Here is a 14,626-nt window from a genome sequence, read left to right as displayed (position 1 = left end):
CTACAATGTCCTTCCTCCTTCTTAGTGTTCGTTTGCAGAAGCAGCACCCTGACCCAGAAATCAGCTTGGTGGTGTAGGGCTTGGCCAGGCTGCAGCCCCCTAACCTGTAAACGGAGATGATGACCTCTCAGGCCAGGGGCATGACAGGAGAGGTAAGCAGGTGCCTGGAGGACCAACAAGACCAATGAATGGCACTGGCCACTCTGCATTTCACACCGCAGCTCTAGCTCCTCAGCTCTGCTGACTGGCTCCCACCGCAGGGGTTAACCCTCTGCTGAGGGCCGCCTGAGGGCTTCCTAATCAGAGCCCTGGTGCACCTAACTGCTCTCCTGCTACCACGCTAGGGCATCTGAAATAGTTATGTTAGGTTAACTGCTGGAAATACAAAAGGAGACTACATCACAGAGATAGTCCCAAAGGGGCCAGGTAATTACCCTAAACCGTTTGTCTCCATCCCAAGAGCAAAATTAGAATCACTAGACAATTTCAGAGCCGTAACACTCACACCCTAGACCAGGGGTGGGCAAACTTTTTGACTCGAGGGCCACAATGGGTTCTTAAACTGGACCAGAGGGCCGGAACAAAAGCATGGATGGAGTGTTTGTGTGAACTAATATAAATTCAAAGTAAACATCATGACATAAAAGGGTACGGTCTTTTTTTTTTTTTAGTTTTATTCATTTCAAACGGCCGGCCCACGGCTGCCCTAGAGCCAGGAGGGTAACCTGACTGGTGTTAGCTGGGCAAAGGTTCTGCCTACTATACCGGCCACTGCACTGTAGGTTTTGCTCATGTGCTCAGCTCTGAGGGCGGACAGTGGGGTTGCGAAGAGATCTGAGTCAGAAAGGGCAGAGGCCTCCCTACCCGGCACTCAATGACATGGCACTCCTACATGTCCCCGCTGGCCTCACGAAAACACGATAGCCTTTTCTCTCCCCGCTGATCATGGTCTAACATTTCGCACTGTAATTTGGAGAATGCTATGGAGGGCCAGTCAATAAATCCCATCATCTGCATATTCCTACAACTAACTGTAAAATTACAGATAATAAATTCAGCTACCTGTGACATCCACCTGATAATTTTTCAAGCTCAGTTGTGTGTGTGTGTTTCATTTCTTAACCTGTCTCTGGAACGACTCCTCCACAACATGAATTTATCCGAGTTTTCAACTCAACGCTATTTCCTATAACACGGTTCGCAAAAGGGAGAAAATATGAGACTGTTCCACAAATGATAACTGGGCGTGACACTGTTCTCTTAGACCAGCAGTTGTCAACCTGTGGGTCGCGACCCCTTTGGGGGTCGAACGACCCTTTCACAGGGGTCGCCTAAGACCATAGGGAAACACATATACAATCACATATTGTTTTTGTGATCAATCACTATGCTTTCATTATGTTCAATCTGTAACAATGAAATTGGGGGTCACCACAACATGAGGAACTGTATGAAAGGGTTGCGTCATTAGGAAGGTTGAGAACAACTATCTTAGACAGACTTTTCTTCTTAATTGACAATTACAGCTACAGTGCGTCCACAGGCCCCGTGACAAATATCACTGCTCACGTGACCTCCCAAATATATTTGTTTGGGGAAATATAAATGACAAATTGACCTCCAGATTAATAGCTACCGTATTGGTAAAGTACAAATCACTTTTAACAGCCACACTGCTGCAGTAAGGAGAAGCCGGCTAACGGCTCTTTAATTAAGTGCACTTAATGACCTTAAGGGGATTAGCAGGCTTGTCTGATAATCAATAAGCATGGAAGATTGCTGCCTCATAAACTGGGGTGTGAGAACCAAATTAATCTGCAAAGATTAGTTCCCCTCTTTGTTTGTTTGTTTGTTTTCCCTTTTAGTTTGATTCCATCCAACCCTTAGGAAGCATAATCCTGGGCAACAACATGGCAGAGATCCATTTACTCTAAAGATGTGTTTTTATTTTCGCAAACGTGGTTTAAAAAGAATGCCAAGAATCTAAGTGAGAAACAGCAGCCCGTTTCCTGCAAATCCCTGCCCGAATAATGTTCCGATAAAATCCCCCGCTGCCCATCTTCTGAGTGACTGACTAATGAGTTATAACTAAACGTGCCACTGTGAGGTTCTCCTTCCTCATTTGCAAAAGGAATGAAGGAGGAGGCCTCTGAAGTCCTTCCAGTGCCTACATTTTATTTTTTGAATAGATGATAATTACAGATTTATTTTCTGACTTATCCCCCCCTTTTTTTTAGTGGCAGGTCAGCCTTGTTCAACCAGAGACTAAACTTCTGGACAAACTCTCATCTTCGTTTTCCTCTACCCGCTCAGCAAAAGCAAGCTTAGGAGGCCAAGGAAGAATATTTGAAATGCAGTTTCAAGGCAAAACAGGACAAATAAATAAAAGATGTGTGCAGAGTTTGATGTGGTATGGCACAAATGAAGTCAGGAGGAGACGGGTGATGAGGTGGAATTAGGGATTAACAGTTTGGGAGCCGCAGATGTTTGGCTCAATTTTTATAAGATGCACAATCTTAGATAAATTCTTCTTCCCTCCCCGCCTCAGGACCCACGTACAATGGGAATGAGAGTGCAGGTCATCAGAGTCAGGGTGGGTAAATGACCTATGCACATATCACAATGCTTTCCTGACAGAGGCTAGCTTTTCCTATCCCATTCCCTGATGCCTCTGGGTGATCCATAGCTATCCCATGCAATTTCACATAAACAGGGTGTCCCAAAAAATGAGTACACACTTTGAATGCTTATAGGGTCATTGTCTGTTAAACCTGAAAAGGAGTGAAAATTAAGTGAGTTATCAGTTGTTAAAGTGTGTATACATTTTTTTGAGACATCCTAAAAATTCTATATGCAATCTATATATATATAAAAGCCTAAGCAACCGGGTGACCGGCCCACCGACCAGTAGCTATGAAGCACACTGACCACCTGGTGGCAGATGCTCAATGCAGGAGAGGAAACCACAGGAATGGAAACATGGAACAGACTGATGAATCTAAGAGGGAAGGGGGGAGGGGGAGGGTGGGAAGAGACAAAGATCTTATATGCATACTAGAGGCCCTTGGCCTGGCCTGCACCCTCTCACAATCCAGAACCCCACTGGAGATGTCGGAGGCCGGTTTTGGCCTGATCCCCACAGGCCAGGCTGAGGGACCTCACCGGTCCTCTAGTATAAGATGCACAACCTTAGACAAATTCGTGCACCAGGCCTCTAGTATAATTATAATGTGATATATAAATTCTATACTTGTGTTTGAGTACCCATCCAACCTTTTGAAATAGGACTATGTTTTTTGAGCTATGATTTTCAGCTCCACACATCAATGAAAGTAAGTACCCTTTATAATAGGTTAGTGGGGATAGTGCCTTTTAAACCTGCGATATCTTTTGTTTTGATTTGTTTTGTTTTCTCCAGCGAGTGGAGGCTACCAGAGCAACTAACCTACCTGCTAAAACTAATGTTTAGTATCTGATTTTTTTCTTTCAACGTGTCAGTGTTATCAGTGTGATGCACATCAGTTTCCTTATACAATAGTTAGGCCCTGCTGTGTCCCAGGGATTATGTGAAGAGTGTCAAATATTAAATGATATTAATCACAGAAATTATACAGGTATTTGATGTGTACATTCATATTAGATAGGCTTCTTCTGAAGATCTTTCCATAGTCACATGTAACTTATTACTATAGACATGTTGAATATTATCCAAGCAATACTGGTAAGACTTGCTGATAGGGAGGCTTGAAAGTGCCAAGCAAAACCACCTCACCAGCATGAGACAACCTCCTATTTATTAGGAATATTAAGATAATGTAATGAGAGCTACATTTGCCAGATAATCTCAGAAACTTCAAAAGCTATAAAACAAAAACAGAAACAAACAAAAAACCATGAACTTCTATTAATATTGCTGATATGCCAGAGACTCCTTGTGAAGAATTGGCTATTAAACTTCTTAACAGTTAATCATACAAGAGATCCTTCTGTGTGAGCGGATTGCAAACATTTACAACAAAATCTCTGAGCAAAGGGAAGAGTCTTCTTTCTCTAGGTATAAGCCCTGTTACCTTGCCCCGTATTCTAAGAGTGCAAAATCCATACGGTTTGTGGTAATGGAGCCCATTCAGAAATTCTTACGTGAAATGACAGATTTTTAGCTTTGCTGCCGAACACGGTTGTCCATATTTTTAGAACCCACTGCAATGCAATATTCCCCAATTACACAAAAGTAGACAGAAAGGTCAGCGTGCCTCCAGCCCTGGAAGAGCCTGTAAATGCTTAAGGACTATTGTGTTTGTCTCCCGACAGCTTGTGTCTAGACAGACATTTCTGAAGCCATGCCTCAGCCTGCTCACAGGCGCCCCGACGCGGCTGACCACGTGGGAGTGGCTTGGACACCTGCCCTTTCCCTGAGGACACTCTATGCAGCACCTGTTCTGATGAGCGCACAGATAACACCGTCTGGACCCACTGCCGATGCCTGGGGACCGACTGTGTTCCAGGGGTGGCTCTCATCTGACCTGATCTTCTAACTGATCTCTAAAATGCTGAAATATGTATGCTCAGGGGGTCACTCAGAGAGCCTGATTCTCAGAACCATGAGCCACACTCTCCTGGAGGTCACCGATTTAATCAAGAGTGTCCTGATAAATTGCGCACTACTGTGCTTAACTGTTTCCCCATGGGCTTGCTGACCTCGGGATCTATCATCAATTGTCGTGGGTCATGAGATTTTCTGCATCTCTTCCTTCCTGAACACATTGCCATTAAAAACAAACAAACGTTAACCATTCACACTCATAAAAAGTCCCCTCAAAGACCCCTAGCAATGGGATAAAATAACATTTATAACATTATCCCAAATTTCCACTGTGCCTCCCAGTCCATCCCTATAACATTAAAATGTCCAGGAAAAGTTCATGTGAGACCAATATTTTATATATATGTGTATGTGTGTGCGTGTGTATATATATATTTTAGAGAGGAAGGGAGAGGAAGAGAAGCATCAATGTCAATGATGGGAAAGAATCATTGATCGGCTGCCTCCTGCATGTCCCCACACTGGAGAACCAACCCACAACCCTGGCCTGTGCCTTGACTGGGAATCAAACTGTGCCCTCCTGATTCATAGGTCAAAGCTCAACCTCTGAGCCACAGTGGCCAGGCCAAGATCTAATTCTTGATGTAGGTGAAATAATATCATGAAGTATTATACAATTATAGGAGTATGATAGAGTATTATAATTATTAGTATGCCATTAGATGTTTGTAAGCAGTGAGAGAATGAATGGGGATAGAACAATCCAGAGCTGATTTGGCTGAAGAGTGATAGACCTACTAAGCACCCCTCCTCCTTTCTGACTCTTACACAGGATCTGCCTGATGCTTGAGAAGCATATAATTTTAGCATCATCTCTAACAGCCACAACTGAAAAGTCATGGGAGAAAATGCAGAGCAAGAGAAAAGCACAGGTTTTGCCACCATCATCTCCCACTTAGTCCCCACGTGGCCTTAAGCAAATCTCTATCCTTCTCCAGGCCCCTGCTCCTCTTCCATAATGACCCACCTCACCGGGCTCCTGGAAGAGTCAGAGCGCATCTATATAAATCATGTAGCATCATGCTTAGTTCAGAGCACTGCTTTTAATTTTTTAAATATATTTTATTGATTTTTTATAGAGAGGAAGGAAGAGGGATAGAGTTAGAAACATCGATGAGAGAGAAACATCAATCAGCTGCCTCCTGCACACCCCCTACCGGGCATGTGCCCACAACCAAGGTACATGCCCTTGACCGGAATCGAACCTGAGACCCTTCAGTTGGCAGGCCGACGGCTCTAGCCACTGAGCCAAACCGGTTAGGGGCAGAGCACTACTTTTAAATAGGAACATTAATTTTCAAAAATAAAAATGGCAAATAATTCAGTGCCTTGAATGGGTTCCCATGCCCATTCATTCGGAATAATTTTATTAGTAGCAAAGAAGGCCCAATGAGACCCAAATGGAGTGCAGAAGAGGTTCAGAGAACAAGACTTGTCCCCTGGGGCCACTGGGAATGGGACCTTGCGGAGCTCAGGGCAGCAGGAGGTTACGGAGGGTGAGCAAGGAGGGTGCCTCTAAAGGCCTTTTCTGAGACATCAAACGGTTTCTTTCATAGATGTGCTCTGCACTAGCTCTGAGCGTAGACAAAGATACTCAGTCAGAGAGCTAGTAAGTGTTATTAGCATGAAATGGCAGAGTTTTACTTTGCAATAGTCACGTTTTCATTTCTGTTTCTCTCCCGCAGGAAACACGTTACCCTGCTTTTGCTCGAACTGGCATGGTTCTTTCTCGACTCACAGTGGTGTTGGAGGTGCCATTGATGGAACAGTGGACCCGACGACCTCAGAGGCGTGGTTCTGGCCCTGTGATTCTATTGGACATATTGATAAACGGATCTAAGGTCAAGTTGCTGATGCCTTTGCCAGGGATTATAAACCGGGAGCCAGGCCTGTGAAACTCCCTGCCAAGAGCATTCTTTTTATGTGTTTATTGCCTACAAAATGCCAGGAGAGCTTCCAAGTAAGAGCAATCACTGTTAAAGAAAATAGGACATAAAATAAACTGTTATTACCTGCAAAACAGCTGTATTTCCTTTTCTTCCCAGAGAAGCACATAAACCCTCTGTCTACCCTGACAGGAAGAAATGGAAGAGAACTTTTATTTCTGTAAACACTAGATGTGTGTTCCTGGATGGGCAACATCCAAAAAAAGAAAAAAACAAAGTTACTCTCATAATGTTATCAGCTGTTCCATGATCATAAAATGAAAGAAGGGATCGCACCCATTGATCTGGTCCATTCTTGGTCTAAGACAGGAGGGTGTCAAGGTTAAGGGCGAGTGCTTTGTGCTACGTCAGCCTGAGATCCGATCTTAGCTGCACCTCTTAGTACAGGTCACCCGACCGTGGAAGAATCCAGAAGAGTCTCCTCTGTCTTTGTAGGAGACCATCTCCCAGAGCTAAACCAGGGCACACCAGGGACATTCTCTGACTTCTGGGAAATAAAGCAAAAGGCAGGAGAATTTGAGTTTTGGTTCCTCCTCCCATCTATCTCCTAACTGACTATAAATGGATGTATCTAACTCTCAGTGTTTTTCTTATTAGCCACTGTCAACTTTTTTTCTTCATTTCGCATGGATACAAATATTCAAGTGTATTATTTGATTTAAATAACATTCCACTGACATTGTAATTTAATATTTAAAAAGCAAATTAAAATCTTTTCAACATCTAGCAAGGTTCTACTCAGAAATCATACACTGGTTCCAGAATCATAACATTATAGGAAGAAAACTATTTAATTACCCATAGCAGCGGCATGAAAGCGTCATATGAAAGAAACCAACTATTGCCCCTCTGTTTTCTAGTTTCTCCTATTTTCATCTTGCTTTGCTCATGCAGTTATTTGTTCTGAGAGGCTACTTTGCATAATGGGTAACACACAGCTTTTGGGGGGCATACAGACCTGGATACAAGTCTCATTCTCTCCTACTTGCCCCAGATAATTTTTTTTTCTGTTTTCTAACCTAAAAAAAAAAAAAAATGAAGATAACCACAGATCCCACAAGGGCCACGCTAGGAAGATTAATTGAAATAACTATTATTTTTGTTTTCCTTTTTTAAAAAATCCTTTAATTAAAAGATTTCTAGTCCCCTTTCCAATGATTAATCTTTTACTCTCCCTTCTTTTGCGGAAGACCAAAGAGGTATGGCTGTGGTGTGGAAGGTGTTCTTCCTCGGTTGTGTCAGTTTGCAAGCAAGGGCGTGACATTTTGAAAACGGCTTCTTACAGAACGTTATGAAAACTAGTTGAAAGTAAATAACTTAACGCATCTCCAATTCCACTGGGTGTGTCTGCAAAGCGTACGTGGAACAGGAGATGATGCAGAATTACTTTCAAGAAAAACACCTCTGCTTTTACCCCTGACTCGAAGGAACATAAACCTTACACCGAGGGGCGGGGAGTGGGCAAGGGGTGAGGATGAACTCCCCGTCCACGCCAAGCATCTGGCACAAGGAAAACAGGAACGGGGCCAGATGGCTCCCAGCTCTGACACAGGCCCCGGAATGCTCTGCGGACAGAAGTGCCATGCGGATTTTGTGTGAGGAAGCACAAAACACAGTCTTAACAAATTAAAAATAGGAATTTGCGTGGCTGGGTAGAGGGAGAGAACTATTGTTCAGTCAGTATGCTAAAAGGATTGCTTTATAAGACCTTTTATTTATAACTCTATGTCTATGCTTTGCTTTAGTGCAAGGTATGGGGCAGTTTCAGTCTAGAGCCGTGGTCGGCAAACTGCGGCTCGCAAGCCACATGCGGCTCTTTGGCCCCTTGAGTGTGGCTCTTCCTAAGCCTTAGGAGTACCCTAATGAAGTCAATAACAATGCACCTACCTATATAGTTTAAGTTTAAAATATTTGGCTCTCAAAAGAAATTTCAATCGGTGTACTGTTGATATTTGGCTCTGTTGACTAATGAGTTTGCCGACCACTGGTCTAGGCAGTTACACTGGGAATGAGTCAACGTAGTTTCACCCAATAAAGTGGGGAGGGACCATGAGCAAAGGCGGGAAAGGAGGAAGGAACAGTAGACATTCGTGGCTTTGAAGACACAGGAGAGGATTTGATGTCAGGACATTTGGAGACACGGCTGGCCTGAAAGGGGGGCATCAGAGAGAGAGAAAGAGAGTACTTAGTGCCCGAAAAGAAATTTTGTGCAATTGTAAAAAAATATATATAAAGATATATTTTTAACTATGAAAGCATAATGGTGAAATGGATGAATTAGACTCTATAAAAATTAATGTCTAGTGGATAAAGACCAAGGTCGAAAATACTAGATGTATGATAGACTAAGAGAAGACATTTGCAAAACCTGAAACTGATGAAGTCAAAATCTTGAATATACAAAGATCCCCTGCAAACGAACAGAAAATCAGAGGCATCCGCATAGGAAAAAAAAAAGAGCAAAGATGATGAATAGACGATTCACAGAAAGGAAAGCCTGACCTGGTACAAAAAATAAGAACAGGGATGCAGGGAAATGGAGGGCAAAACAGTAATATACCGTTTTTAAAATAATGCCAAAAACTTAAGAGTGAAATAAAATTATGTGTTGCTGAGGGAAGATGAAACCTGAAGAAACCGCTAGGAGGAGTCCCAACAGATCTGCTTCTATAGAATAACTTTTTGGAGTGAAAATAAAATACAAATGGTCAGTAATTCAATAACCCTCTCCTGGGTATATAACTTAAAAAAAAATAAAGTACATCGATCCATAAAGAAAAACATCCAAACACGTTCATTGTGCGACTAAGAAATTAAAAGCAACCTTGCCGTTCATCACAAGGGGAACAGATAGAATATGTTTTTATGCAGATTTCCTCCTAAAAATGTCCTAAAAATTCAGTAAAGAACGAAAAGTAAAAAACAAGATAGTCAGCACAGCACTACTTCTGCATATTACGCACACACACCAAGATTACATATTTTCCAAGGATTCACAAGGACACGTGCGACGGAGGAAGGAAGCGAAGGTGAGAGCAGCCGATGGAAGACTGTATTTCGGAAAAAAGCAATAGCATGAATTCAATCCTGCGTCTTCCTGGTTCAATTAAAAAAAAAAAAAAAAGATGCACTACTAATCAAATCTGAGAAACTATTAAGTACCGGATGCAAGTTTTAAGACATGAGGCTTAGGAGACAGAAATGTAGTTGAAACGCGGACTAGCAGTATGGTCCTTGGACAAGTCACTGAACTTCTCGGTCTCCTTTTTTTTTTTTTTTTTTCCATCTATGAAATGAGACATGAATAGATCCTGTCTCCGAAAGCTCCGTGAGCATCCCGCGTTAAATGCACCCAGAGACCTCGCTCAGGGCCCCGCGCACAGGCAGGTGCTCGCTGCTTTCCAGCCAAACTGCACGGCCCAGACACACACACACACACACACACTCCCCGAGCTTGTGCTCCTGCAGCTCTGTCCACGCCAGACCGGCGACCCCGCTGCCACAGGCTCCCGCACTTTGCAAAAGCGGCCTCCCGGAACCTTCCTGCAAGGGGAGACGCCATGAAGCGAAGCAGCGAGGAGTCACGTCTAGGCAAGCTTTTCCGAGCGCTCCCAGGCCCCACGCCATGCACGCACCACGCCTATTTGCTCCCCGCGATCCACACACGCGATTAAGTCTCACTTGTGATAAGCGCAGCGCCTGAGGGGCGTTTCGGTACCTGAGGGCACAGGGCGCTGAGAGGGGGCGGAATCCAGCAGGAGGCAGCCCAGCTGCGGGCGGAGGCGCAGGGCCTGGCACCTGGCGCTGAGCTGGGCCCGAAGGAGGGGGGCCAGGCCGCGTGCGCGGCAGCATGCGTGGCCGCGTGGAAATGTGTGCATGGCTGCCCACGTGGCTGCGTGGAAATGTGTAACTGTGTAAATGTGTGTGTGGCTGCACGCGCGACTGCGTGTGAATGTGTGTGTGCCTGCGTGTGCGCCTGGACGTCTGGCTGCGTGCGTGCGTGCGTGACTGTGTGCGTGTGTGCGTGACTGTATGCGTGCGTGCGTGGCGTGTGCGTGCGTGGCTGCCGTAAAGCAGGAGCCCCACGCAAGTCTCACTTTACGTCTCTCTTGTCGCAAAAGTGAAAACTCTCGCGGGATTTCTTTGCATAATGAAAACAGGTGCGCTTGTCGGTCTTGCCTAAAAGCCACGTGGCAGAGGCCAACTTTCTTTTTTTAATTTAACTTACTGGGGTGACCTTGGTTAATGAAATTATATAGGCCTCAGGGGTGCAGTTCTGTAACACGGCCCCTGTGCGTTGTCTGTCCGTCACCATGTGCCCTCTGTGCTGTCCTCCACCCCATCCACCCCCTCACTGTGGTCACCACAGTGACATGCACACGAGGCCTTCCTGTTTACTTAGAGAAGCGGGGGGTGCTTGTTCTGCAAAATACCACGCATGCTTTGCCCCCGCCCTCATGACTTTTTAGCCCATTTTCCTTTGGAAAAAAGAAAAAAACAAAAAACGGGGAAACCATGAATTTTTGCCATTAGTGAACAAGGTAAGGTGTTTCCTTAAACTACCTACTTTAATTCTAATAACAACCCTTTGGTGGTATATTTATTCCGTTTATTGAAGTTGAATAGACTTGAGGAGCAAGGTCACGGAGCTGGTTAGCGGAAGAGCTGGGGTTTGAACCCCGTGTAACTGACTCAACGCCCGCCCATGAAACATCTCTCCGTTTATCTATCAGGTATCATTGCCCCGGGCTATTCCAGCACCATCAAGTCTTAGTAAGCTAGAGCAAGGAAGTCAGGTGCCTCCGAATTCCCCGAGTGTCGTATCTAAACGTCCTTTCTAAACATCACTGTCCTCATTAGCCAGCCCAGAAATTACGCTCAACCACATACAGGGGTGGGCAAAAGTAGGTTCACCATTGTGACTTCCTGAAAGTTCACGCTCGTATTATTATTGTGTTATTTTCCATACAAACAACTGTACAGGTCCGTTCCCTTTGGCCCACCGCTGCATCTGTTTGTGTGGAGAAAGGGATTTTCCCCCCCAATACATACAGTTGACAATATTTGCTATATCTCTGTTTTGATGTATTCACATAAAGTTGATACTTTGGGGCCTACTCCGCTCATTCTCTTCAATAAAGGAAGACCAAAGGCAGATAAACCAGTTTAGTGGGAGAGAACGAATTTCAGGGCGATTAATACAAAAGTGCCTGCAGGGTGTTTCATGTGTGGAACTACGGAATCACACACTGAAAGGGAATAACGCCAACCCTTGCGTAGCTCTAGACATCGTTTTGGGAAATGCTCTTCTTCTGACTTTGGTTTTCTGAGCCTCCCCCCGCTTTTATTATTATTATTTTTTCAATAGCAGCCAGTTCTTCACTTCCCAGCAAAATTGTGACATTCGCCTGAGCCTGGCAGATTGAGTCGGAGTGTGAATGGAAGGATTTAATGCTCCTGATTAGTCTGCCAGCGTTTCCCTGTGAGGCCCTTTTAGCGACCCCTCCCAGCCATGTTTGCATTTCCTAAAACCAGATCTCCAAAGTCGTCCATTACGAAGCTCACAGGCCACTATGATTTTCACCAAGGTCACAGGCATTTGGGGGGGGCGGGCATAAGGTCCAATTCTCATTTCACTGCCAGCAACAAAATTTGTATTGACATAAGCTTCACTGTTTTGGAGTCTTCTGTCACAGCTGTGGTATAGGGCCTCCAGCAAAATGGTCCAAATAATTCCGTTTGGCCTAGGACATTCTTTTCAATTCTTTTTAAAAATAATACCGGAAAAAGTATATTGTGTGCGTAAAGAGCCTTTTCATTCATGTTTGTGGCTTCCAAGTTGCTGGCTGAAAATACTTTTACACACACAGTCTTAAGTTTACATTGCTGGCAGATCAGGAGCATTCCCGTTTTCATATTACACAGTGTTTTACATAAATGTTCTAGGCACGCCTTAAAATTAAATAGCCATGGCATTTCTAAGTTATTTATTACATGTTCTTACAAGCGAATCTCTTGTTAAAGTATGATCCTTTGTAAAACCTTTTTTTTTTGTACTCGTTCAAGAGAAACTTATCTGGCCACTGGGTAAAGCTAGCAATAAAACTACTAGTGTGCAATGTGTTAAGTTTAAAAAACACTTCTTTTTGGCACAGATTTCCTCATGGCCGAATTTCTGTGGCATGCTATGGCACTGCATTCATATATTGGGATGTCTTTCCTTTTCTACGGTTGTACAATGGATGCCATAGTTAATTACTAATCTGGCTGGCATCTGTAATGAAAAAGGGAGTTTTAGGCCGTGGACTCAGTACGTAAATCTCTTGTGTGGCTGCAGTCATCATATTCCTGCAGCGATGGTGTCACCTATTGTAATTTTTCTGCTAATAAACAAATTTGAACTAGCCAGGAATCCTAACTTTTGAGGCTAGTTGTTTATCTCCAATATACTCCAGAGAAATACTAATGCAGTTCTGCTTTGAATTTAATTTAAACAGGAACAGGCAAAACAAATCTCTATGGAGGACATTTGACAATAATAAAATATTTCTCCCAGCGGGTGAGCTGGTAGCAATTGCATTGTTGCAATCCAAGCTCACGTTCCAGTAGGTCATTACCATCATAACAAGCCCTTGGACCAACTGGGATGGACATGCAACATTGAGCCCCTGATGGGCACATTATTTCAGACCTTTAACTTCACAGAGAACATGACAAATACTGCTGGGGAAGGGGGATTATATTTTGAAATTCCTTTCTTTTCTATTTTGTTTCATAATAAGACGTAGCGTGCAATCAATCTACTGTTACTTGCTTGGTTTTGTTTTGTTTTTCTCCATACGACCCAAGAGCATGAGGGTAGACTGAGAAATTGGAAAGGGTTGGGAACATTAATTTAAACACTACTCTATCGACATGACTGTGGAACTATCCATTCAGTAGGTAAAACCACTGTGGATGAAATAAAAACCTATCTTGTCTTTTCCAGATTAGTCAAAGATTAAATTTCACATTTAGCAAAGTGTACCTGAAGTTGTGACACGGGCCCAAGAGTGAAGTAGTCTACCTCCGTTCTGTCTCATCTCCACCTCTTACCTAAATCACCTTGGAAAATATGGGTAAGAGAGGTCATTCCAAGAAATCAATTTTGTTTCAATTTTGTTGCTGTTTTTGCTTTTTAGGGAAAAAATGGTGTTTTGAACCACCCCTAAATCCATTTCAAAGCATATGAAAGGACCAAAGGAGTAGCAGTAAAAGTTTTTAAAAAAAGATTGTGACATATTCTCCACGAGTTTTTGAGCAGGTGTCTACTTTTCTATGGGGCATAAGCAGTGTGGAAGCCTGGGCATCCACCAGCTGTGTCCTCCACGTGGGCTGGAGAAGCAGAGGGAGAGGAAGGAGGAACATGGGGGTGAGGAGTGTGAAGGTCAAAACAATCCAGGTGTATTGCATTGCCTTTGGATTTGTGAGTTAAGAGGTTAAGTCCTTTTGTCTCAATATTTAAAAAAAAATGGTCTAAAACCCTCAGAAAAATTCAGAGCCAATGTAGGAAAAGTTGTTTTGTGTTGCTTTTTTTTTTTTTTTTTTTCAATTTAGGATGTTCATGGCTGATTTGAAAAATGTATAAAATGTAAAGCAGTGGTTCCCTCCTCTTGTCTTCACATTAGAATCACCTGGAGATTTGGGGGTTTTCCTTATTCCAGTGGCCAGGCCACATCTCAGACCAGTTAACCCCCAGTCTGTGGGGCTGGGGAATACGATGGCGTTCAGTACTCTCCTGGTGATTCCCATACGCAGCCTCATTTGGAAACCACTACTTTAAAGGAGAAAAATCACTTATAAAAAAACAGGTGCAAATAAAAGTGATCCCTTGGACACACACAACAGAATCTATTGGCCAGAGTTACTCATTGTCTCTGTATCCAGAAATACAACCTGATAAAATGGCAAACTCCGATTTTGTTATTTTTCTTTTTACACCACAGGCATCCCTGACCAACATGGCAGTCCCTGAGAAGTCGCTCTGTAATCATTCCAAACTGTAAAAATTGTGAAATGTCAGCAAGAGAATTCTGAC

The sequence above is a fragment of the Myotis myotis genome, unplaced genomic scaffold, assembly GCF_014108235.1.
Source record: "Myotis myotis isolate mMyoMyo1 unplaced genomic scaffold, mMyoMyo1.p scaffold_m19_p_21, whole genome shotgun sequence".
Lineage (NCBI taxonomy): Eukaryota > Metazoa > Chordata > Mammalia > Chiroptera > Vespertilionidae > Myotis > Myotis myotis.
Note: the sequence above shows the minus strand (reverse complement) of the source record.